The 26626-nt window shown below is 33.3% G+C and overlaps 1 pseudogene across 1 annotated transcript in view; it reads left to right on the forward strand.

The window, feature by feature from the left end:
* Positions 1–26626, forward strand: part of LOC143237687 (uncharacterized) — a 120476-nt pseudogene that overhangs the window by 65042 nt on the left and 28808 nt on the right. The gene's annotated exons all lie outside the window — the stretch shown is intronic.

Consider the following 26626-nt stretch of genomic DNA (forward strand, 5'->3'; position numbering starts at 1 on the left):
TAATGTACAGTGAGTAATATTAGAATAGAGTAAGAAAACTTCTACATTTCGGTTTAATAATGTACAGTGAGTAATATTAGAATAGAGTAAGAAAACTTCTACATTTCGGTTTAATAATGTACAGTGAGTAATATTAGAATAGAGTAAGAAAACTTTACATTTCGGTTTAATAATGTACAGTGAGTAATATTAGAATAGAGTAAGAAAACTTCTACATTTCGGTTTAATAATGTACAGTGAGTAATATTAGAATAGAGTAAGAAAACTTCTACATTTCGGTTTAATAATGTACAGTGAGTAATATTAGAATAGAGTAAGAAAACTTCTACATTTCGGTTTAATAATGTACAGTGAGTAATATTAGAATAGAGTAAGAAAACTTTACATTTCGGTTTAATAATGTACAGTGAGTAATATTAGAATAGAGTAAGAAAACTTCTACATTTCGGTTTAATAATGTACAGTGAGTAATATTAGAATAGAGTAAGAAAACTTCTACATTTCGGTTTAATAATGTACAGTGAGTAATATTAGAATAGAGTAAGAAAACTTCTACATTTCGGTTTAATAATGTACAGTGAGTAATATTAGAATAGAGTAAGAAAACTTTACATTTCGGTTTAATAATGTACAGTGAGTAATATTAGAATAGAGTAAGAAAACTTCTACATTTCGGTTTAATAATGTACAGTGAGTAATATTAGAATAGAGTAAGAAAACTTCTACATTTCGGTTTAATAATGTACAGTGAGTAATATTAGAATAGAGTAAGAAAACTTCTACATTTCGGTTTAATAATGTACAGTGAGTAATATTAGAATAGAGTAAGAAAACTTCTACATTTCGGTTTAATAATGTACAGTGAGTAATATTAGAATAGAGTAAGAAAACTTCTACATTTCGGTTTAATAATGTACAGTGAGTAATATTAGAATAGAGTAAGAAAACTTCTACATTTCGGTTTAATAATGTACAGTGAGTAATATTAGAATAGAGTAAGAAAACTTACAGTACATTTCGGTTTAATAATGTACAGTGAGTAATATTAGAATAGAGTAAGAAAACTTTACATTTCGGTTTAATAATGTACAGTGAGTAATATTAGAATAGAGTAAGAAAACTTTACATTTCGGTTTAATAATGTACAGTGAGTAATATTAGAATAGAGTAAGAAAACTTCTACATTTCGGTTTAATAATGTACAGTGAGTAATATTAGAATAGAGTAAGAAAACTTTACATTTCGGTTTAATAATGTACAGTGAGTAATATTAGAATAGAGTAAGAAAACTTCTACATTTCGGTTTAATAATGTACAGTGAGTAATATTAGAATAGAGTAAGAAAACTTCTACATTTCGGTTTAATAATGTACAGTGAGTAATATTAGAATAGAGTAAGAAAACTTCTACATTTCGGTTTAATAATGTACAGTGAGTAATATTAGAATAGAGTAAGAAAACTTCTACATTTCGGTTTAATAATGTACAGTGAGTAATATTAGAATAGAGTAAGAAAACTTCTACATTTCGGTTTAATAATGTACAGTGAGTAATATTAGAATAGAGTAAGAAAACTTTACATTTCGGTTTAATAATGTACAGTGAGTAATATTAGAATAGAGTAAGAAAACCTTTACATTTCGGTTTAATAATGTACAGTGAGTAATATTAGAATAGAGTAAGAAAACTTCTACATTTCGGTTTAATAATGTACAGTGAGTAATATTAGAATAGAGTAAGAAAACTTCTACATTTCGGTTTAATAATGTACAGTGAGTAATATTAGAATAGAGTAAGAAAACTTCTACATTTCGGTTTAATAATGTACAGTGAGTAATATTAGAATAGAGTAAGAAAACTTCTTTACATTTCGGTTTAATAATGTACAGTGAGTAATATTAGAATAGAGTAAGAAAACTTCTACATTTCGGTTTAATAATGTACAGTGAGTAATATTAGAATAGAGTAAGAAAACTTCTACATTTCGGTTTAATAATGTACAGTGAGTAATATTAGAATAGAGTAAGAAAACTTTACATTTCGGTTTAATAATGTACAGTGAGTAATATTAGAATAGAGTAAGAAAACTTCTACATTTCGGTTTAATAATGTACAGTGAGTAATATTAGAATAGAGTAAGAAAACTTCTACATTTCGGTTTAATAATGTACAGTGAGTAATATTAGAATAGAGTAAGAAAACTTCTACATTTCGGTTTAATAATGTACAGTGAGTAATATTAGAATAGAGTAAGAAACTTCTACATTTCGGTTTAATAATGTACTTCTACATTTCGGTTTAATAATGTACAGTGAGTAATATTAGAATAGAGTAAGAAAACTTCTACATTTCGGTTTAATAATGTACAGTGAGTAATATTAGAATAGAGTAAGAAAACTTCTACATTTCGGTTTAATAATGTACAGTGAGTAATATTAGAATAGAGTAAGAAAACTTCTACATTTCGGTTTAATAATGTACAGTGAGTAATATTAGAATAGAGTAAGAAAACTTCTACATTTCGGTTTAATAATGTACAGTGAGTAATATTAGAATAGAGTAAGAAAACTTCTACATTTCGGTTTAATAATGTACAGTGAGTAATATTAGAATAGAGTAAGAAAACTTCTACATTTCGGTTTAATAATGTACAGTGAGTAATATTAGAATAGAGTAAGAAAACTTCTACATTTCGGTTTAATAATGTACAGTGAGTAATATTAGAATAGAGTAAGAAAACCTCTACATTTCGGTTTAATAATGTACAGTGAGTAATATTAGAATAGAGTAAGAAAACGTTTACATTTCGGTTTAATAATGTACAGTGAGTAATATTAGAATAGAGTAAGAAAACTTTTACATTTCGGTTTAATAATGTACAGTGAGTAATATTAGAATAGAGTAAGAAAACTTCTACATTTCGGTTTAATAATGTACAGTGAGTAATATTAGAATAGAGTAAGAAAACTTCTACATTTCGGTTTAATAATGTACAGTGAGTAATATTAGAATAGAGTAAGAAAACTTAGAATAGAGTACATTTCGGTTTAATAATGTACAGTGAGTAATATTAGAATAGAGTAAGAAAACTTCTACATTTCGGTTTAATAATGTACAGTGAGTAATATTAGAATAGAGTAAGAAAACTTCTACATTTCGGTTTAATAATGTACAGTGAGTAATATTAGAATAGAGTAAGAAAACTTCTACATTTCGGTTTAATAATGTACAGTGAGTAATATTAGAATAGAGTAAGAAAACCTTTACATTTCGGTTTAATAATGTACAGTGAGTAATATTAGAATAGAGTAAAAAAAACTCTACATTTCGGTTTAATAATGTACAGTGAGTAATATTAGAATAGAGTAAGAAAACTTCTACATTTCGGTTTAATAATGTACAGTGAGTAATATTAGAATAGAGTAAGAAAACTTCTACATTTCGGTTTAATAATGTACAGTGAGTAATATTAGAATAGAGTAAGAAAACTTCTACATTTCGGTTTAATAATGTACAGTGAGTAATATTAGAATAGAGTAAGAAACCGTTACATTTCGGTTTAATAATGTACAGTGAGTAATATTAGAATAGAGTAAGAAAACTTTACATTTCGGTTTAATAATGTACAGTGAGTAATATTAGAATAGAGTAAGAAAACTTCTACATTTCGGTTTAATAATGTACAGTGAGTAATATTAGAATAGAGTAAGAAAACTTTACATTTCGGTTTAATAATGTACAGTGAGTAATATTAGAATAGAGTAAGAAAACTTCTACATTTCGGTTTAATAATGTACAGTGAGTAATATTAGAATAGAGTAAGAAAACTTCTACATTTCGGTTTAATAATGTACAGTGAGTAATATTAGAATAGAGTAAGAAAACTTCTACATTTCGGTTTAATAATGTACAGTGAGTAATATTAGAATAGAGTAAGAAAACTTCTACATTTCGGTTTAATAATGTACAGTGAGTAATATTAGAATAGAGTAAGAAAACTTTACATTTCGGTTTAATAATGTACAGTGAGTAATATTAGAATAGAGTAAGAAAACTTTACATTTCGGTTTAATAATGTACAGTGAGTAATATTAGAATAGAGTAAGAAAACTTCTACATTTCGGTTTAATAATGTACAGTGAGTAATATTAGAATAGAGTAAGAAAACTTCTACATTTCGGTTTAATAATGTACAGTGAGTAATATTAGAATAGAGTAAGAAAACAGTGAGTAATATTAGAATAGAGTCTTACATTTCGGTTTAATAATGTACAGTGAGTAATATTAGAATAGAGTAAGAAAACAGTGAGTAATATTAGAATAGAGTTTCTACATTTCGGTTTAATAATGTACAGTGAGTAATATTAGAATAGAGTAAGAAAACTTCTACATTTCGGTTTAATAATGTACAGTGAGTAATATTAGAATAGAGTAAGAAAACTTTACATTTCGGTTTAATAATGTACAGTGAGTAATATTAGAATAGAGTAAGAAAACTTCTACATTTCGGTTTAATAATGTACAGTGAGTAATATTAGAATAGAGTAAGAAAACTTCTACATTTCGGTTTAATAATGTACAGTGAGTAATATTAGAATAGAGTAAGAAAACTTCTACATTTCGGTTTAATAATGTACAGTGAGTAATATTAGAATAGAGTAAGAAAACTTCTACATTTCGGTTTAATAATGTACAGTGAGTAATATTAGAATAGAGTAAGAAAACTTCTACATTTCGGTTTAATAATGTACAGTGAGTAATATTAGAATAGAGTAAGAAAACTTCTACATTTCGGTTTAATAATGTACAGTGAGTAATATTAGAATAGAGTAAGAAAACTTTACATTTCGGTTTAATAATGTACAGTGAGTAATATTAGAATAGAGTAAGAAAACTTCTACATTTCGGTTTAATAATGTACAGTGAGTAATATTAGAATAGAGTAAGAAAACTCTACATTTCGGTTTAATAATGTACAGTGAGTAATATTAGAATAGAGTAAGAAAACTTCTACATTTCGGTTTAATAATGTACAGTGAGTAATATTAGAATAGAGTAAGAAAACTTCTACATTTCGGTTTAATAATGTACAGTGAGTAATATTAGAATAGAGTAAGAAAACTTCTACATTTCGGTTTAATAATGTACAGTGAGTAATATTAGAATAGAGTAAGAAAACTTTACATTTCGGTTTAATAATGTACAGTGAGTAATATTAGAATAGAGTAAGAAAACCTTCTACATTTCGGTTTAATAATGTACAGTGAGTAATATTAGAATAGAGTAAGAAAACCTTTACATTTCGGTTTAATAATGTACAGTGAGTAATATTAGAATAGAGTAAGAAAACCTTTACATTTCGGTTTAATAATGTACAGTGAGTAATATTAGAATAGAGTAAGAAAACTTCTACATTTCGGTTTAATAATGTACAGTGAGTAATATTAGAATAGAGTAAGAAAACTTCTACATTTCGGTTTAATAATGTACAGTGAGTAATATTAGAATAGAGTAAGAAAACTTCTACATTTCGGTTTAATAATGTACAGTGAGTAATATTAGAATAGAGTAAGAAAACTTCTACATTTCGGTTTAATAATGTACAGTGAGTAATATTAGAATAGAGTAAGAAAACTTCTACATTTCGGTTTAATAATGTACAGTGAGTAATATTAGAATAGAGTAAGAAAACTTCTACATTTCGGTTTAATAATGTACAGTGAGTAATATTAGAATAGAGTAAGAAAACTTCTACATTTCGGTTTAATAATGTACAGTGAGTAATATTAGAATAGAGTAAGAAAACTTCTACATTTCGGTTTAATAATGTACAGTGAGTAATATTAGAATAGAGTAAGAAAACCTTTACATTTCGGTTTAATAATGTACAGTGAGTAATATTAGAATAGAGTAAGAAAACTTCTACATTTCGGTTTAATAATGTACAGTGAGTAATATTAGAATAGAGTAAGAAAACTTCTACATTTCGGTTTAATAATGTACAGTGAGTAATATTAGAATAGAGTAAGAAAACTTCTACATTTCGGTTTAATAATGTACAGTGAGTAATATTAGAATAGAGTAAGAAAACCTTTACATTTCGGTTTAATAATGTACAGTGAGTAATATTAGAATAGAGTAAGAAAACGTTTACATTTCGGTTTAATAATGTACAGTGAGTAATATTAGAATAGAGTAAGAAAACATTTCGGTTTTTACATTTCGGTTTAATAATGTACAGTGAGTAATATTAGAATAGAGTAAGAAAACTTCTACATTTCGGTTTAATAATGTACAGTGAGTAATATTAGAATAGAGTAAGAAAACTTCTACATTTCGGTTTAATAATGTACAGTGAGTAATATTAGAATAGAGTAAGAAACCTTTACATTTCGGTTTAATAATGTACAGTGAGCAATATTAGAATAGAGTAAGAAAACCTTTACATTTCGGTTTAATAATGTACAGTGAGTAATATTAGAATAGAGTAAGAAAACTTCTACATTTCGGTTTAATAATGTACAGTGAGTAATATTAGAATAGAGTAAGAAAACTTCTACATTTCGGTTTAATAATGTACAGTGAGTAATATTAGAATAGAGTAAGAAAACTTCTACATTTCGGTTTAATAATGTACAGTGAGTAATATTAGAATAGAGTAAGAAAACCTTTACATTTCGGTTTAATAATGTACAGTGAGTAATATTAGAATAGAGTAAGAAAACCGTTACATTTCGGTTTAATAATGTACAGTGAGTAATATTAGAATAGAGTAAGAAAACTTCTACATTTCGGTTTAATAATGTACAGTGAGTAATATTAGAATAGAGTAAGAAAACTTTTACATTTCGGTTTAATAATGTACAGTGAGTAATATTAGAATAGAGTAAGAAAACTTCTACATTTCCCTTTAATAATGTTTAGTGAGCAATAGTAGAATTGAGTAAGAAAACCTGTACATTTCGGTTTAATAATGTACAGTGAGCAATATTAGAATTGAGTAAGAAAACCTGTACATTTCGGTTTAATAATGTACAGTGAGCAATATTAGAATTGAGTAAGAAAACCTGTACATTTCGGTTTAATAATGTACAGTGAGCAATATTAGAATAGAGTAAGAAAACCTGTACATTTCGGTTTAATAATGTAGAGTGAGCAATATTAGAATAGAGTAAGAAAACCTTTACATTTCGGTTTAATAATGTACAGTGAGTAATATTAGAATAGAGTAAGAAAACTTCTACATTTCGGTTTAATAATGTACAGTGAGCAATATAAGAATAGAGTAAGAAAACTTCTACATTTCGGTTTAATAATGTACAGTGAGCAATATTAGAATAGAGTAAGAAAACCTTTACATTTCGGTTTAATAATGTACAGTGAGTAATATTAGAATAGAGTAAGAAAACTTTTACATTTCGGTTTAATAATGTACAGTGAGCAATATTAGAATAGAATAAGAAAACGTTTACATTTCGGTTTAATAATGTACAGTGAGCAATATAAGAATAGAGTAAGAAAACTTATAGATTTCGGTTTAAAAATGTACAGTGAGTAATATTAGAATAGAGTAAGAAAATTTCTACATTTCGGTTTAATAATGTACAGTGAGTAATATTAGAATAGAGTAAGAAAACTTTTACATTTCGGTTTAATAATGTACAGTGAGCAATATTAGAATAGAGTAAGAAAACGTTTACATTTCGGTTTAATAATGTACAGTGAGCAATATAAGAATAGAGTAAGAAAACTTCTACATTTCGGTTTAATAATGTACAGTGAGTAATATTAGAATAGAGTAAGAAAACTTCCACATTTCGGTTTAATAATGTACAGTGAGGAATATTAGAATAGAGTAAGAAAACTTTTACATTTCGGTTTAATAATGTACAGTGAGCAATATTAGAATAGAGTAAGAAAACGTTTACATTTCGGTTTAATAATGTACAGTGAGCAATATAAGAATAGAGTAAGAAAACTTCTACATTTCGGTTTAATAATGTACAGTGAGTAATATTAGAATAGAGTAAGAAAACTTCCACATTTCGGTTTAATAATGTACAGTGAGGAATATTAGAATAGAGTAAGAAAACTTTTACATTTCGGTTTAATAATGTACAGTGAGTAATATTAGAATAGAGTAAGAAATCCTTTACATTTCGGTTTAATAATGTAGAGTCAGTAATATTAAAATATAGATTTTTATGTGTTTGTCAATTGGATTCAAATCCTAAGGTTTAAACAGTAGCATTAGAATGTGTAACAACGTATTATCGGTGATAACAAATATAACTATTTGTTTAATTTAGTGCAGAGCTACGCAGTGGGCTATATGCGCTCTGCCCACCATAACAATGATTAATCATTTATTGTCATTTTCATTAACGACATAGGTTAAACTAGTTACTATATATAGTGCTATTATTAAAAATAATGTTTTCTATTGTTAGCTTAAGATGTGCTAGCCTGATTTCCTGAATCAGCTAATCCTCGTGAGCTATTATTAGAAATTTAGCTTAGGATGTGCTAGCCTGATTTCCTGAGCTCGTGAGCTGTTATGAGAAAATAAGGTTAAAAGTAACAGTATCCATCTGGTGAAACTATTAATTCGAATAAGGTAAATAAAATCACGGCATATGTCTCCATAATGCAACTTTATTAGCTCCATATTTCGCTATTATAGGATGTGCTAAAATGCGTTGTTTCAAGAAGTCTTGATAAAACTGAAATTCGAAACCCTCATATCCCGAGCGCGTTTGAAAGGTGGAATTTATTTTTTCTGGAAGCAATATAGCCTCCGAAGAATAAAGGTCCGTCTTTCAAAAGCGCTCGGGTTATGAGGGTTTCTATTTCAGTTTTCGCTACTACAGGAGCTATCGATATCCACTGATCACTGATCCAGTTAAAGTAAGCTGATAATAGCTGGAGATACCTGTCATGATTTTATTTATTTTTATAGAAATGTCTCGTGAATAACCCAACTCCAATATGTGTTACACATTATATTAAATGTGTTAAGCATTGTATTTTATCATTTATAACTGTAAACCTAACAAACATATATTTAAATATCTATACTTATAAAGATTGAATTTTGCTCCACGTACATGATGAACTTTGATTAAGAATCATTCCTTACTGTAGTTTTTCCATGGTAATGATTCGTTTTATTACATAACAATTACAATCTTTAACAAGAGACAGTAATAGATTTATCATAAGAACTCTTGTATGTTAAGTAACTTTACAGCTAGACTCGCAATCTGAAGATCGTGGGTTCGAGTCCCAGTCCCAGCATGCTCGCCCTCTCAGCCGTGGATACGTTATAAATGAGTATCAATCCTATATTCTTTGGAAAGAGAGAATCCCAGAAGTTGGCGGTGGGTGGTCATGACTAGCTGTTTTTTCTTTAGTCTTTCACTGCCAAATTAGGGACAGCGCAGATAGCCGTCGTGTATCATTGCGCGAAATTCCAAAACCAAGTGTTTGCTCTTTTTCCAGTCTCTGTACAACTTGTACAAACCAAATGTTTACTCTCTGTATAACTTCACATTTTTCTTCAGCCGTTTCTTTACTCTATGGTCCATTCTGATCCCCTTGTTTCCTTCTTCCCTTCTATACCTACACTTTCCGTCCAGATTTTTTCCGGTATTTGTTTTCTGTTTTACATTCTGCCGGTTTCGTGACTTCACTGTTCCGTACATTTTATAACTTGCATTGCATTCTGTCGGTTTCGTGACTTCACTGTTCAATACATTTTATAACTTGCATTACATTCTGCTGGTTTCGTTACTTCACTATTCAGTACATTTTATAACTTGCATTGCATTCTGTTGGTTTTGTGACTTCACTGTTCAGTACGTTTTATAATTTTCATTCTACCGGTTTCGTGACCTTACTGTTCCGTGTCTTTTATAACTTGTATTACATTCTGCTGGTTTCGTGACTTCACTGTTCAGTACTTATTATAACTTGCATTGCATTCTGTCGGTTTCGTGACTTCACTGTTCAGTACATTTTATAACTTGTATTACATTCTGTCGGTTTCGTGACTTCACTGTTCAGTATATTATTATAACTTGTATTACATTCTGCCGGTTTCGTGACTTCACTGTTCAGTACATTTTATAACTTGTATTACATTCTGCCGGTTTCGTGACTTCACTGTTCAGTACATTTTATAACTTTCATTACATTCTGCCGGTTTCGTGACTTCACTGTTCAGTACGTTTTATAACTTTCATTACATTCTACCGGTTTCGTGACTTCACTGTTCAGTACGTTTTATAACTTTCATTACATTCTGTTGGTTTTGTGACTTCACTGTTCAGTACGTTTTATAATTTTCATTACATTCTACCGGTTTCGTGACCTTACTGTTCCGTATCTTTTATAACTTGTATTACATTCTGCTGGTTTCGTGACTTCACTGTTCAGTACTTATTATAACTTGCATTGCATTCTGTCGGTTTCGTGACTTCACTGTTCAGTACATTTTATAACTTGTATTACATTCTGCTGGTTTCGTGACTTCACTGTTCAGTACTTATTATAACTTGCATTGTATTCTGTCGGTTTCGTGTCTTCACTGTTCAGTACATTTTATAACTTGTATTACATTCTGCCGGTTTCGTGACTTCACTGTTCAGTACATTTTATAACTTGTATTACATTCTGCCGGTTTCGTGACTTCACTGTTCAGTACATTTTATAACTTTCATTACATTCTACCGGTTTCGTGATTTCACTGTTCAGTACGTTTTATAACTTTCATTACATTCTATTGGTTTTGTGACTTCACTGTTCAGTACGTTTTATAATTTTCATTACATTCTACCGGTTTCGTGACCTTACTGTTCCGTATCTTTTATAACTTGTATTACATTCTGCTGGTTTCGTGACTTCACTGTTCAGTACTTATTATAACTTGCATTGCATTCTCTCGGTTTCGTGACTTCACTGTTCAGTACATTTTATAACTTGCATTACATTCTGCTGGTTTCGTGACTTCACCGTTCAGTACATTTTATAACTTGCATTGGATTCTGTCGGTTTCGTGACTTCACTGTTCAGTACATTCTGTCGGTTTCGTGACTTCACTGTTCAGTACATTTTATAACTTGTATTACATTCTGCCGGTTTCGTGACTTCACTGTTCAGTACTAGAGAGGTAGTCTTAGACATATCTGTAAAAGCTGCTGTAAGCAACATGTATGAACAAATATTAAAGTATTTTAAAGTAAACACGTGAGTTTCACTGTTGTGAAAAAAAGAACCAACTAGTCGGATTACACGTCATCAAATTGATTTTGAAATAAAAATAACCTACATTTAGGCCTTCTGTTTTAGTACGGTTATTCATTTCACTTTCGAGGTTTATTTTTAGTTATTCTCGAGTTTTATATAAATAACCTGAAATCGTTTGTTTTTTATATATTTTTGAAATTGGAGTTTTGGATTCTGTTGTCTGTATGATATTATTTTTCGACCGTCCCAATAAAACAATGAATAAAACCTTCAGAAAAATATTTTATAAGAATTTTAATTAAGGAAACTGAGTTTGATACCCACGTGGTGTTGTCTGATTCAGGTACAAGGACTGTAGAATATGACACAAACTTCTTTTGTTGTCTGTTTCGATTCTCTTTTTTTGTATGCTATTCTAGTTTTCTCAGCAGATAAAATACAAAGTAATGAGTTAGAATACAACTTAAACACCAGCTGTTTTGTTTTGGCTCAAATCGATTTTCTCTCGGGCAAAAATTCTAGTATTCTGTCTAGATGAACGTAACTGTTGTCAGTCGGTTTTAATATCTGTGTTTATTCGTCTAGTGATATAATTATTAGTACTGTTGTGTGTTATTATTATTTTCCCAACTTTCTGACCAGTGAGTTTTCCGGCTGTCGTCAGTTGTGAAATCAGACATTTCTTTTTATGCGCCACAACCAGACAGGTTTTTGTGAAATTATCATGATTCGAACCTGTGATTGCGAACACGGGAATTTTAAGCACTTTCATAAACAGTTTGATTGGTTTTTGTCTCGTAGAGCGTGGCCCGGTGGTTAGAACGCTCGACTCGTAATCTGAAGGTCGCGGGTTGGAATCCCAAATATCTCGTCATTCGGCCCTGGAGTGTTATAATGTGACGGTCAATTCCACCATTTATTGGTAAAGGAGTAGGCCAAGACTTGGTGGTAGGTGGTTATGATTAGCTGTCTTCCCTGTAGTCTTTCACTGTTAAATTAGTGACGGATAGCACAGATAGCCCTCGTGTAGCTTTGTGCGAAATTCAAAACAAATAAGCCTTGTAAACCAAAAGTCATGACGTCATGCTATTAGTACATGAAACTCGGACTTCGTTTTATTTTTTAACAGTTGATAAAATATAATAACATATTTTAAAGTGTGATTTGAATAGGGTTACATGATCAAACGCGAACACCACTCTAACGTGAATATGTTTTGGGAACTTGTCTGAACTCAAGGCTTCCCTTTTCTCAGAGCACGTGAAACTGACGAAGACAAGTCCTAAGATGTTATTCACTGTGAGTTTCTACGTTACTTTTAAGACTGTCATACCTAAATATCACAAGAGAAGTTAAGGAGAACACCATAGAGACAGGTACACGTTTTTCTCCCCAAATCTAAAATATTTTATGGCTTCATATCCAGATAAAACGTGGATACACATCTAGAGTATATACATACGTAATATATATATTTTTAGGATATCCAGGTTGTGCTTTCCACAGGTATCGAACCCAGATTTTTAGCGTATAAACCCTTAAGTGAAAAGGTCGATACGAACACACAGATAATGCTGATCGCATTTGTTGCCATACAACTCTAACTTTCATGTTTTTAGGGTGACCTGTAATTAGTGTAGGATTACTTTTGGAAATACATCAGACATTATTGTTATGAGTTTCACACTTCACGCTCATCGTGTTTATTAATGACTAAAGAGTGTCTGATTAACTATCTCTATCTGTCATATAAATATATACGGCACAGCGGTATGTATACGGGCTTACAACGCTAGAAACTGGTGGTGAGAAGAGCACAGGTAGCCCATTGTGTAACTTTGTGTTTGATTTTAAACAACTATCTTTATACAGGGTTGGTCATTTCGACCAACTTTCGTAACCATCGTGTAAACATAATTTTACATAACGTTGAATAGTCAATATTTTCTGCGACTATTTGGAGGCAGCAGGGTATAATAAGTGATTGTTGAGTAGATCTCTATATCATCAGCTGTATTTTATCTCTTCTTTTCTCTGCTTAATTAAACAACGTATTTATTTTTCCTAAGTAACCCGAGTTTTGTTTTTCTCTTATGTGTCAGATCCGATGTTTTCTTCTCTAACACTAATTCTCCATAGAAACAGTTACGATATGCTGTGAAATATTTATAGTTCTTTCAAACTGTTGTTTGTCGGTCGTTCACCACGGAGTGAAAGATGTTTGTACACAAAGATACAAGTGTTTCTGTGTGACGTAAAAACACGCGATCTGCGATTTAAGACGGGTAGTTCCATCTAGCTTGACTAGAGGAGTCACTCGTCTATTTGTCGCTTAAATTCGCACAATGCTACACGAGGGCTATCTGCGCCAGCCGTCCCTAATTTAGCAGTATAAGACTAGAGGGAAGGCAGCTAGTCATCATCACCCACCGCCAACTGTTGGGCTACTTTTTTACCAACGAATAGTGAAATTGACTGTCATATTAGAACGCCCCCACGGCTGAAAGGGAGAGCATGTTTGGTGTAAAGAGGATTCAAACCCTTGACCCTCAGATTGCGAGCACCCTAACTACCTAGCCATGCCGGGCCAGTGTTTTGATTTTTACCAACTAACTTGTACAAATTGCTACAAATCTTTTTATACACACTATTTTTTTTAAATGTTCTGTAGACAAAGTGAATAGAAACTCTTACCATGTAACACCATACACATGGACATTTTGAACGGCTGTGAAGAATGTTAATGAAGATATCAAAATTCGAACCGAGATCGGATGAAAAACTGAATGTTCTGGATATATCTGGCGAAACGCGGTATGTTTAGGATTTTCAACTTAACCTAGCTGACTTGATAACGCAAGGTCCATATAACTATTCCTAAGTTAGACCTGTTGACCAGAGGGAGGGTGACCAGTCGGTAGCACTCGGTGGTCATGTGGCTTCTATTGACGGAATAATGGAACTGACTGCCACTTTTATAACGCATCCAAAGCTCTTCTGTGGAATTTGGCGACGACTCGAACTTCGGAGTTTGGTATAAGTAACTGGTTTTAGGCCTCCACCCCTCCGGTTCCATGAAAACTCGGTTCTGAAGTATCTTGATCATCAGAACTTTGCGATAATATACAAACGATAGCCTTGTATAACCAGATGGAAAAATTGACTTGGTGGAGTTTAAAGTTTATACGTTTTTAAAATGTCTACCGTGAAAGAAGGAAACTGACTTTCTTCTTAGTTTACGAGGCTACATAAGTTTTAGTTTGTGGGTATAACGTATTAGAGCATCTTTCTAATTCATGACAAACATAACTTTACTGTTCGGATTACCCACCACAAACTACGACTTTGAACCCAGAAACGACAGTGTTTCACAAACTTCAGTAAGGACGTCATGATCCTCGCATTTCTTGATGGGAACAATCGATTTCATCAAGTGGAGTCCCTATTTTCCCATTATAAAGAATACTTATAATTATTTATAAGGTTGAGGTTAAGAGGTGACGACGTTCACTTGGTGGTTAGTTAAACACATCCCCTGGTGGTGAATACCATATTTTCCAATGGTATTTATTCTCAGTTCGTTAGACTGTTTTAGTAAGTATGTACCTGGGTAGTGTCGTTAGGAACAACAGATAAGGGCGTCATGTACCTGGGTATGTGTCGTTAGGGACAACAGATAAGGGCGTCATGTACCTGGGTATGTGTCGTTAGGGACAACAGATAAGGGCGTCATGTACCTGGGTAGTGTCGTTAGGGACAACAGATAAGGGCGTCATGTACTTGGGTAGTGTCGTTAGGGACAACAGATAAGGGCGTCATGTACTTGGGTAGTGTCGTTAGGAACAACAAATAAGGGCTTCATGTACCTGGGTAGTGTCGTTAGGGTAAAACAGATAAGGGCGTCATGTACCTGGGTAGTGTCGTTAGGGTAAAACAGATAAGGGCGTCATGTACCTGGGTAGTGTCGTTAGGGTAAAACAGATAAGGGCGTCATGTACCTGGGTAGTGTCGTTAGGGACAACAGATAAGGGCGTCCTCCCATATGGCAAGGTGGACAGCTACACTCACTTCTTGAATGTTTATCACACATTAATTAACTAGAATTAAACAATTCGTAAAAACTATATTTGTTTCTGTCATGTACAGTGATTTTAGAGGAGGACCGTTTCCAATCTGGTTCTTTAAAGGAGCCGCCCCTTGTGTCCAATTAAAACATTATTAAAGAGAAACAATATATCCAGTTATTTCATTTTAGAAAGCGAAGAAACTTCAAGTCTAGACAACAGAAGGTTTTAATAAAACTTCACCTAACATGACATCAATTACAAGCCATGCTATTTCAACTGTTGAACAAAAATACTGTTTAAAGACGTGATGTTTGATATATGTATTATTTTGAAGTGTGGTCGTTGATTTCACAGTTACCTAGGTTACATAGTGGTGTACTACGTTTTGGTATTTTATTAGTAAAGAGAAACCGTTTGTTTTCGAATTTCGCGCAAAGCTACACGAGGGATATCTGCACTAGCCGTCCCTAATTTAATAGTATCAAAAGACTGGAGAGAAGGTGCTAGTCATCATCACCCACCGCCAACTCTTGAGCTACTCTTTTTCCAACGAATAGTGGTATTGACCGTTACATTATTACGCCGCTACGCCTGAATGGGTGAGCATGTTTGTTGTGATGGAGATTCAAACCCCCGACCTTCGGTTTACGAGGCGACTACCTTAACCACTTGGCTAAAGAAAAACAGATATTACTATTTTTTGTTTCTAAAACACTGTTTATTTTCTCTGCTAATAAGAATATAAATGTTTAGAAAACAGCAAATTACTTGTGTCATAAAAAACTTTAAACTGAACCTTTCAAGAATGACTTATTTAGAATTTTTTTTACAGTTTTATCGATAGTGACTCCAAAATGTTAATATTTTAACACAAAATGTTTATATTTTGTGTAAATCACTTTGTACTTTCTAACTGTCTGTGAAGCATTATATAGTTCACACAAAATTTGGGGATTGTACCCTCTGTGCATTGTTATTATAATACAAAACTATAGAGCTAATACATTGCCCGTATATCTCTAGATTTGGTCGATGACAGTGACATCTATTGACTTTTTATTTAAAGTGTTAATTGAAAGAAAAAAGGACAGTGCTATTATTATTTTTTAATGTTAGGTTGTCCAGAAATAAATGTCGTTTTTGAACTGCGAAGTTTGGAAAAGTATAAACCAGTATTGTAAAACATGCTATAATCAAAGTAAGCACCATTTGCGTCAACAACTTTTGTCAAGGTGTAACGATGCTGTTTATGACCCTGCTGTAGAAATCAGAGTTTCTATTGGTAATGAACTTCCTGAAAGCTTCTTCTGCAGCTGCCTGGTTTTGAAAGCGTTTATTGTTCAAAAAGTTGTTAAAATACTTAAAAAAATGAAAATTTGCAGGGAAAGATCTGGGGAATAAGATGGGTGAGGCAGTTTCCCAATTCGTTCAGTTTTTTAAGCGTCATCCTTGACAGATCTCATAACGCCGATTTTGTTGATCTTCAGTCAGCTTATGCGGAACCCATTTATCCAACATTTTCATCTTTCCAATCACACTCAGGTGGTTGACAATACCTGATTTGCTTATGCCTAGCTTTTCTGCAAGCTCACGTACTGTTGTGCGAGGGTCTGTCTCAACTGCTTCCCATAATGTGTTTTAATCTAAGGATAGTTTCCTTCCACGACCTTCGTGATTTTCAAGACTTTCATCTCCATGTTAAAACCTTTTGAACCAACGCTGAACTGTACGTTCAGTAACAGATCCATGGGCAAATACATGGTTGATGTACCGTGTAGTTTCGTCCAAGTTTGAAGTCGTGGAGAAAAATCAGATGAAAGTCCTTCCTGTCCATGCTGCCTTAGGGGTTACGAAGCTTACCCTGAGTAGCGCTGAAACAGCAGACATTAAAACACCTTGTAGACAACAAACGTTGGAATAAACCAACCAACCAACGTAAGTTATTCAATATTCAGCTTTTAAATGACATTTATTTGTGGACAACCTAATATTTTGGTTTTGGTTTTACTGTCCAGTTCAGCTGATTCTTCACGGAGTGTCGCTGCTTTATGTAAAATTATAAATCAAAGATTCTGTACTTGTATAAAAATAAATAAAATCCGTGTAACCCGAGCACTTACGAAGGTCCGTTTGTCATCATAATTTTATAATAAGACTTCTAGAACCCACATGTTTTCCCCAAATAATTTAAAGAGAAAAATGTTCTATAAACAATTTTTTTCCATTAATACTGATGTTTCTATATTCAAATCAGATGTTATTGGTTGAAGAACAAGGTTACCAACATACACTGAGGTTTAGGATTTTGAGACCAGTCGAATCAATTGAGTCGCTTTGTATTTCTTGAGTTCACTTTACGATTTCCATTCGTATAGCAGTTTATGTAATAAAACGAAGTTTTATTTTGTTAGTAGAAATCGGAGTGAACCAAACTCTTGCGTGATGGAACATTTTGTGCATTGAAGACAGGAACTTGTTGGTGGACTCTGTCCGGCAAACAGTCATCAGGACTGTTGAGTAGGTTGACCTGGGTCTCACTTTCTAGTTTACAGAATTATAAGCTGGTTTCATTCAAAACAAAATAAAACTGACCCAAACTTGTATAATATTTTGGTAATAATATTGAAACCTAAAGCAACGTGTAAAATAACACATCTCCGGTTTTCCATTGTATTCTTGTGACGATCATAAACTAATTAAAAAACATCTTTTTCTCTACATAACGACCACATTTGTAGTTAAATATTTGCAATTAAAACAGGCCCGGCATAGAAGGTGCTTACGGCACTCGACTCGTAATCCGAGCGTCGCGGGTTCGAATCCCCGTCACACCAAAGATGCTCCCCCATTCACCCGTGGGGGCGTTATAATATGGCAGTTTTAAAAGAGTAGTCCAAGAGTTGGCGGTGGGTGGTGATGACTAACTGCCTTTCCTCTAGTTTTACACTGCTAAATTAGGGATGGCTAACGCAGATAGCCCTCGTGTAGCTCTGCGCGAAATTCAAAAACAAACAAACAATTAAAACGATGGAATGCTCCAGGAAATGTGTTACATAAATCTACAGTAACGATGAACCTATAATTAATTAATTAATTACGTTATTAGAGAGAAGTTTTGTAAAATTAACTGCCCGCTGTAGAACCTCTAAACAGATATTGGACGAACTAAATGGACCGGTGAGAGTTTGATCAGCACACATCTTTCAGCACACTCCGCGTTCACGTGGACGTGTAGTGTGTGTTGTCATTACCCGTTCTAACGCCTTTAATGAAGCAAGAAATTATATGAACCGAATAGTTCTACGTGCGTTTTCATTCTCGTGATAACAGTTATGTTTTACGAAACAGGACTTTCACTGGTGCGTGGGCTCGTTAGATTTGACTTTTGTTATTTCCATATTTTATTGTTTTCACCACATAGTAGCAAAAATAAAAAAAAAATTGGATTGTGTTAAAGTTTAACAGCCACACGTCACTAATTTAATGGACGTGTTTCGATATACAGTGAGCGCAGTTATGAAGAAGATAATTTATATTTATAAACTCGGGGTACGTGATATTAAAAGATACCTTAAAACTGGGTTGAAACATCAAAATTCGACGGGTTCTGATATTTAAACACGTTGTTCGTGACGTGCCCATTATGAGTTTTTACAGTGCAGTTTTTAAACACGTTGTTCGTGACGTGCCCATTATGGGTTTTACAGTGCAGTTTTTAAACACCTTGTTCGTGACGTGCTCATTGTGGGTTTTTATCATGCAGTTTTTAGGGCAACACTTCCAAAGATGTATCAATAAAATTTTTAACAGCTTTTCTGGTACATGCGTTAGAAATTCTACAAATTAAGTTTTTTCCCTGGTGGAAGGTGAGGTAAATATTTTGTCCAGTTATTGACAGACAATTTCAGAGCTCTGACAAGTAGAATATAATCATTATTTATAGGTCAGTTTTCTTAAGGATGAAGATAGGTCTAAGGTCAAGGTTAGAACAACAAGAAACAGAAATTTGGTGTCTGCACATTAACTCCTTACTGGACAACATATTTTACTCAAAGTCAAAATGTTGCTTTATTTGGGGATGAAGAAAAGTGTAACGGACTTTCGAATCAAGAGGTCAAGTTATATTTGAGAAATAATCATTAACTTTCTGTAACCGTAATCATGTTACAGTCTGTGTACGTATACTGCTAGAAACTGGGTTTCGATACTCGTGGTCGACAGACCATAGATGTGTGTGCTTGTATTGTATTTTTCTTTTAGCCAAGCCACATCAGGCTATCTACTGTGTCCACCGATGAGAATCAAACCATTGATTTTAGTGTTGTAAATCCGTAAACTTACCGCTGTACCATTACACAGATAGCCCACCGTGTAGCTTTGTGCAAGATTCCAAACAAACTGTACTGCAGCTTTAGTAAAAACGTAGTGTCTGCATTTCTATCGTTATGGTGTCAAGTCAGTTAGTAGACAAAATCACGTTAAGGGTTAACGTATAAAAGAATTTATAGAGTTCCAGGCAATGTAAATCATTGTTGTAACGAAAATAAAGAGAATAGTTAGTAGATGGGGTTGTTCTAAGATTATGCTGTTAGGCATGTTATGTAGTGACACAACAAAGAAATGGCTAATATATAAATAGTGTTCCGACTACAATTGTATTTGTTATGTCCCAACCGGCCCAATGAGATCTGGATTGAGCGAAATGCGTCGTTGGCAGTGAATATGGCTAGCTTGGTTTGGTTGAAAAACTATTTTTTCAAGGTCCTTAATGGACTATATGAAATATATTTAGTGTTTAAAGAAACGTATATATAAGGCCTAACACTAATGTCTTATGACAACTATAGTTAATTATAATCATGTTTCATCAGCGTGAAAAAAACAAATTTTTATAATATAACAGTAAGAATTATCTATAACGTTTAATTTTGAGAAATAATTGGATTTCATGTAAAACCTGTACCATACAAAAAGTAATTATAAGAAGTTATCTACTCTAAAACAGGAACTATGACCAGCAGACCTGTCACGACTCTGGTGGCCTGGAACGTTTCTTTGTGACAGTGATTTATTTCTTTTAAATTAACAGCGCCCCCTTAGTCAGCTTGATGCTGCGACCAGAAATGTATGTATTGTGATTTTCATGTTACATTTCTCACTTCCAACAGTTGTTCTTTTGGAGAACTCTGTTCACCTTAACAACGATGTAATTGTTGGTTCATTGTCATTCTGTCCAGAATCAAACTTTCAGCGTTGTATATCAGTAAGATCACGGCTGACACACTGGGAGAACCCGCGGGAATCGAACCTATATTTTATCGTTGCGTGTCTGCAAGCCTACGCTGACCCATTGGGGAACCTTCTAATAATTGATTTTTAAAGACAATTCCTAAGTAGAATAATACATTATTTCAAGGTAAAATTGTTCGTATTCACGTGACGTGTTGTTTAATACTGTAGTGTGTATTTCACTTCATTTTAAAATTTCGGTAGTTTTGCTGATAAGGTTTTTAAAAAGCTCAATTTATCTATTTTTACAGTTGACTGTTGATTTTTTGCAGCCAATTAATTAACACATATCGATTTCAAGTGTTCAAGTGATGTAGACATCAGTTTAGAGTGACGTCCACTTGCAGTTGTACATAACCTACATAAATCGTTTCTTCTTTTATATTTGAAAGGAAAAAATCGAATTCAAAATACTTTTTAAGTTCACATTTTCGGTGCTGAAATTATTCAGTTATCCGAGGTGGTTGAACTTTAATAAATCCAGAAAGGGACTCGCCTTTGCACAAGTGGTTAGGCCTAAAGCTTATAACATGTACGTCATGAATGGACTACTGAAACGAAATTTTCCGTGGACTCGAATTTATTTATACCCGTAAGGTATTTACCCAGTCTTGTGGTGCCCCAAAACCGTATCGCCAGTACTGTTTAGGGTCTCGCTTTTTATAAATCTTTCAGAATTCTATATTCAGTATTTCCTCAATTCACGAATGTTTAAAACTTTTATAGCATTCGATCATACATGAAACGAACACGTTCATATTCAGGATCTGGTGAAGGTAGAACTATGTCTGGAAAAGAACAATTTAAAAATTCTTGCAATATGCTTTTCTGGATCTGAAATTAAGCCTAAGATAACAGGGTATCACGTGATCTTGTCAAAGTAGAAAACTTTAATGCACAATTCTTTTATACCTTGGCTTCTCACACCTTTTGACATACAATTCTCTTTTATATGGAAAACACAGATGTTTGTATTTATTATGTGTAGTCCCTTTTGTGTGAAAACGCAGATGTTTGTATTTATTATGTGTAGTCCTTTTTGTGTGAAAACACAGATGTTGGTATTTATTATGTGTAGTCCTTTTTGTGTGAAAACACAGATGTTTGTATTTATTATGTGTAGCCCTTTTTGTGTGAAAACGCAGATGTTGGTATTTATTATGTGTAGCCCTTTTTGTGTGAAAACGCAGATGTTGGTATTTATGTGTAGCCCATTTTTTGTGTGGAAAACGCAGATGTTGGTATTTATTATGTGTAGTCCTTTTTGTGTGGAAAACGCAGATGTTGGTATTTATTATGTGTAGCCCATTTTTGTGTGGAAAACGCAGATGTTGGTATTTATTATGTGTAGCCCTTTTTGTGTGAAAACGCAGATGTTGGTATTTATTATGTGTAGCCCTTTTTGTGTGAAAACGCAGATGTTTGTATTTATTATGTGTAGCCCTTTTTGTGTGAAAACGCAGATGTTTGTATTTATTATGTGTAGCCCTTTTTGTGTGAAAACGCAGATGTTTGTATTTATTATGTGTAGCCCTTTTTTGTGTGAAAACGCAGATGTTGGTATTTATTATGAAAACGCAGATGTTGGATTTTTGTGTGAAAACGCAGATGTTTGTTTATTATGTAGCCATTTTGTGTGAAAACGCAGATGTTGGTATTTATTATGTGTAGTCTTTTTTGTGTGAAAACGCAGATGTTTGTATTTATTATGTGTAGCCCATTTTTGTGTGAAAACGCAGATGTTTGTATTTATTATGTGTAGCCCATTTTTGTGTGAAAACGCAGATGTTTGTATTTATTATGTGTAGCCCTTTTTGTGTGAAAACGCAGATGTTTGTATTTATTATGTGTAGCCCTTTTTGTGTGAAAACGCAGATGTTTGTATTTATTATGTGTAGCCCTTTTTGTGTGAAAACGCAGATGTTTGTATTTATTATGTGTAGCCCAGATGTTTGTATTTATTATGTGTAGTCCTTTTTGTGTGAAAACGCAGATGTTTGTATTTATTATGTGTAGTCCTTTTTGTGTGAAAACGCAGATGTTTGTATTTATTATGTGTAGCCCAGATGTTTGTATTTATTATGTGTAGCCCATTTTGTGTGAAAACGCAGATGTTTGTATTTATTATGTGTAGTCCTTTTTGTGTGAAAACGCAGATGTTGGTATTTATTATGTGTAGTCCTTTTTGTGTGAAAACGCAGATGTTTGTATTTATTATGTGTAGTCCTTTTTGTGTGAAAACGCAGATGTTGGTATTTATTATGTGTAGCCGATTTTTGTGTGAAAACGCAGATGTTGGTATTTATTATGTGTAGCCCATTTTTGTGTGAAAACGCAGATGTTGGTATTTATTATGTGTAGCCCATTTTTGTGTGGAAAACGCAGATGTTGGTATTTATTATGTGTAGCCCATATTTGTGTGGAAAACACAGATGTTGGTATTTATTATGTGTAGCCCATTTTTGTGTGGAAAACACAGATGTTGGTATTAAAGACATTTTGATCTAAAATTTTATTCTAATTCCGATCATTTGCTACAAAACATTTTTTTCGTCGTTGTTAAGGGTGTTACCTTTTCACTCTCCGAAAACCAATCGTTGCTAGTTTACTTTTGTATAGGCCACGCCCTCCTCATTACGTAACAATAGATAAGCGAATTTTAATAACGCTGAGAACCCCATTCTATAAAGTTAAACAACCTTTTTAGGGTAACCCCCACTCGGAGTTTCGTCAGCACTGAACTTGTATCTACATACGAAAGTCATGCTCTAAGTCTCTTGGTACCGAAACTTAAAAATTACAAGTTAAATGTCATATAATTGTTTTTGTAAAAAAACAATGTGTCCTGCTATAAATGGAATCTACCGGTCATACACTTGAACAAAATGTAGTTGTAGTTTATCATGCTAGGTGGAGCTGAAATCGGAGCTTCTTTGGAACAGTTTATGTTTTCAGATGGCGACTTGTTTTTCCTCACTGTTCTGACGGTTCTTTATGTGGTGACTTGTTTGTTTTCACTGTTCTAACGGTTATTTATGTGGTGACTTGTTTGTTTTCACTGTTCTAACGGTTATTTATGTGGTGACTTGTTTGTTTTCGCTGTTTTAACGGTTCTTTAGGTGGTGACTTGTTTGTTTTCACTGTACTAACCTGATAGTACTATACCACCACAAGCGTCTCTCTCTCTCTCTCTCTCTTACGGGTGATAATTGTCGACTGTGATTTGAAAGAACATTTTTTGTGTTATTAGAATCTGTTGAGAAACAGATCTGGATGCTCCAGATTCTATTATTAGATTACTTCCGGATGCCTATCACAAACTATCGAAGCTGAAACCTTAGTTTCGGGGTGATTAACTAGTGAGCAGACCCTGGCGTCCTGACGAGTAGATTAGCGACAGTACTGAGACATTTGATCCTTTCCAGGTTATAAGATTTAACCTTACTTCCATTATAGTTTGTGGGTGATCTTAGAAAGAACGGTTGTGTTAGTGGATTGTGAAAGACTATGATACAAACAGGTTTTATCAACTACGATTACTTTAATAATTAAGAAGAAATAAATAATTATATTCTAACGTAATGGTACCTCACACTGTTGGTGTGTCAGTAGTCCTGTACACGTGGTTGTGTTGTATAACCTGACAAAATATTCAATAACTAACGACTTTTAGCTCACTCATTTACCAGTAGTATCAACGTGTAGTTGTGAAAAGAGTTATATGTAGTTATATTCTCAGTTGTGCAGCTTTAACTGTGATGTATGTACGCATTCTAACTGAAGGTGTGGCGATACAGTGATACGACTGTATTGATACATCTTGCAATACGTTTTGTGTACCTTCACGAAATTTAGCAAGCTTTCAGTAAATATTATATATAAAAATCAGAATTTCTAATAAATTGTTTTTGTTAAAATTAATGATTCAGTAAAGTAACGAGTGTTGGGTACCACGTGTTGTCTTTTATGAAAAACATTACATGCAAAGTAACGAAATAGACGTATACTAGCTTTTGTTTATTTTACTTTTCTTTCTTGTTGCCAGTTAGTTGATGAAACCTGAGAATTTGAAATCCACTGTAAAATGTGAGGCACTTAAATAAGACAGTGTTGGTAACATAGATCATAAATTACAGACAAGACTGAAACTTTGTAAAAACTGTTGGTAAAACTTCTGTATCTAGACACGTGTGGTATAGACTACACCTTACTTTAACAGTATATAACCATCGTTGAGATGACTCTCCTCATGTTAATAGTACATAACCATCGTTGAGATGACACACCTTATGTAAACGGTACATAAACATCGTTGAGATGCACACACCTTATCTCAACAGTATATAACCATCGTTGAGGTGCACACACCTTATCTCAACAGTATGTAACCATCGTTGAGGTGCACACACCTTATCTCAACAGTATGTAACCATCGTTGAGGTGCACACACCTTATCTCAACAGTATGTAACCATCGTTGAGGTGCACGCACCTTATCTCAACAGTATGTAACCATCGTTGAGGTGCACGCACCTTATCTCAACAGTATGTAACCATCGTTGAGGTGCACGCACCTTATCTCAACAGTATGTAACCATCGTTGAGGTGCACGCACCTTATCTCAACAGTATGTAACCATCGTTGAGGTGCACGCACCTTATCTCAACAGTATGTAACCATCGTTGAGGTGCACGCACCTTATCTCAACAGTATGTAACCATCGTTGAGGTGCACGCACCTTATCTCAACAGTATGTAACCATCGTTGAGACGCACGCACCTTATCTCAACAGTATGTAACCATCGTTGAGGTGCACGCACCTTATCTCAACAGTACGTAACCATCGTTGAGACGCACGCACCTTATCTCAACAGTACGTAACCACCGTTGAGTTGCACGCACCTTATTTCAACAGTATGTAACCACCGTTGAGTTGCACGCACCTTATCTCAACAGTACGTAACCATCGTTGAGACGCACGCACCTTATCTCAACAGTACGTAACCATCGTTGAGACGCACGCACCTTATCTCAACAGTATGTAACCATCGTTGAGACGCACGCACCTTATCTCAACAGTATATAACCACCGTTGAGTTGCACGCACCTTATCTCAACAGTATGTAACCACCGTTGAGTTGCACGCACCTTATCTCAACAGTATGTAACCACCGTTGAGACGCACGCACCTTATCTCAACAGTATGTAACCATCGTTGAGACGCACGCACCTTATCTCAACAGTATATAACCATCGTTGAGACGCACGCACCTTATCTCAACAGTATATAACCATCGTTGAGACGCACGCACCTTATCTCAACAGTATATAACCATCGTTGAGGTGCACACACCTTATCTCAACAGTATGTAACCAACATTCGCTGCTATTTTTATTCAGTTGTAACACACACATTCATATACTTATGCAATATTAACTACTTTTGTAAGATTCATGTACGTATGTAATATGTATATTTATACACATGTAGTTTCAACTGTACTATTTTTATTCAATTTTAATATTATATATCCAATATTCACTAGCCTATTTTTAGCCGGTTTAACATTAATATAGTAGTAACTGTGTTTTTTTATTTAACATATATGTTAGTGTTAACAGTGTAACTTTTACCCGGTTTTAATATTATACGCAGTGTGCTCTGGCCTATTTTTATTCGGTTTATCTGGTATACATTGATACATGTATTATCTATATATTCATATCTTCGTTACTGTTCAGACAGTGCAGACAGTTCTGATGTAAGATTTCAATAATTGAGATAAAACTGTTCCTATTCAGAGTTTTGAACAGTTCAATAACCAAGAGTACCTGATATTACAAGGTAAGAGATTACAAGTAACTTAGCCATTTTATTAACGTGCTCCTTAGTGAAATTAGATTTACTTCGAAAACTTGAAATAAATATACAAAGTTTAGTATGCGAGTGTGTAAGCACATACCTTGAATAGCCATATGTCATGTTTCATGTTTTTACATGTCGAATGTGCATTATCAACAATA

The sequence above is a fragment of the Tachypleus tridentatus genome, chromosome 2, assembly GCF_004210375.1.
Source record: "Tachypleus tridentatus isolate NWPU-2018 chromosome 2, ASM421037v1, whole genome shotgun sequence".
Classification (NCBI taxonomy): Eukaryota; Metazoa; Arthropoda; class Merostomata; order Xiphosura; family Limulidae; genus Tachypleus; species Tachypleus tridentatus.